This window comes from Psammomys obesus, unplaced genomic scaffold (genome assembly GCF_907164565.1).
Source record: "Psammomys obesus unplaced genomic scaffold, mPsaObe1.curated_primary_1811, whole genome shotgun sequence".
Taxonomy (NCBI): domain Eukaryota; kingdom Metazoa; phylum Chordata; class Mammalia; order Rodentia; family Muridae; genus Psammomys; species Psammomys obesus.
Window position 1 is genome coordinate 3,401,789 of NW_026590503.1, and position 1,230 is coordinate 3,403,018.

Genomic DNA, 1,230 nt, shown 5'->3' on the forward strand with positions numbered 1-1,230 from the left:
GCAGGGGCGGGCGGTGAGAGGGCTGGGTGGAAGAAGGGAAACCAATGGGGTGGGGACATCTCTCGGATGGGGTGGGCTCGTGGAGGGATATGAGAGACTCAGGCTGAGACTCCTAGCTGCAGGGTGGGGAAGTGTGGTGACTGAAGTGGCTACCTTCTATAGCCAGGTGTGACCGCCAGTGGAGGGTAAGGGACACCAACCCTTCTACGGAACTCCTCAACCCGAAATTTACCCTGCCTACAAGATGTGCAGGGATAGAGATGGAACAGAGATTCAGGAAATGGCCAACCAATGACTGGCCCCAGTTGAGGCCCACACATGGAAGAGAACCAGCCCCTGACACTATTAATGATACTCTGCTATGCTTGCAGACAGGAGCCAAGCATGACTGTCCTCTGAGAGGCAGTGGATTGAAACAGATGCAGAGACTCACATCTAAACATTAGGTGGAACTTGGGGAGTCTTGTGGAAGAGTTGGGGGCAGGATAGAGGGACCTGGAGGGGAGAAGAACAGGAAGACCAACAGTCAATTAACCTAAGCCCATGGGGGAATCACAAAGACTGAACTGTTGTGCCCATATCACAGAGACCTCTGAAGACCACCAAGGAGCCGATTCTGATGCAAACACAAGGGTTGTCTTATTCAGGCTTGAGCAGGGGCTCACAACTATCACCAACGCAGTGGGTCAGGGTCAAGAGCACTGAGCTCCAATTTAGCAGGGTTTTTATGGGGTTATAGCAAGTTCGGGGAACTCCAAGTTGGCAGTTCTATGATTGATTGATGTTTAGCAATATCGGGTGATAAAACCCAATTGATTGTGTCTTTCAGGCCAAACCATAATTGTTTTACTAAACCTATTGAAAAGAATATTAGGTAAACTCCAAGTATTTATTGTTTAGCTGTTGCTAGGGGTGACGCTTAAATGTTCTAAGAGGTGAGTGGTCGAAGTACATTTTTGTGGGGTTTTCTCTCTCTCTCTCTCTCTTTTTTCAAAACTGGAGTTCATGCCCAGGTCATTTACCCTTAAGACAGAGTGTCTTTTTCAAAATGGAGTTTCATAAGCTTCACACCAGCACTCAGGGAGGCAGAGGCTGGCAGATCTCTGTGAGCTTGAGATCTGCCAGCCTGGTCTACAGAGTGAGTCCAGGACAGCCCAGGCTATTCAGAGAAACCTTGTCTCAGAGAGAGAGAGAGAGAGAGAGAGAGAGAGAGAGAGAGAGAGAGAGAGA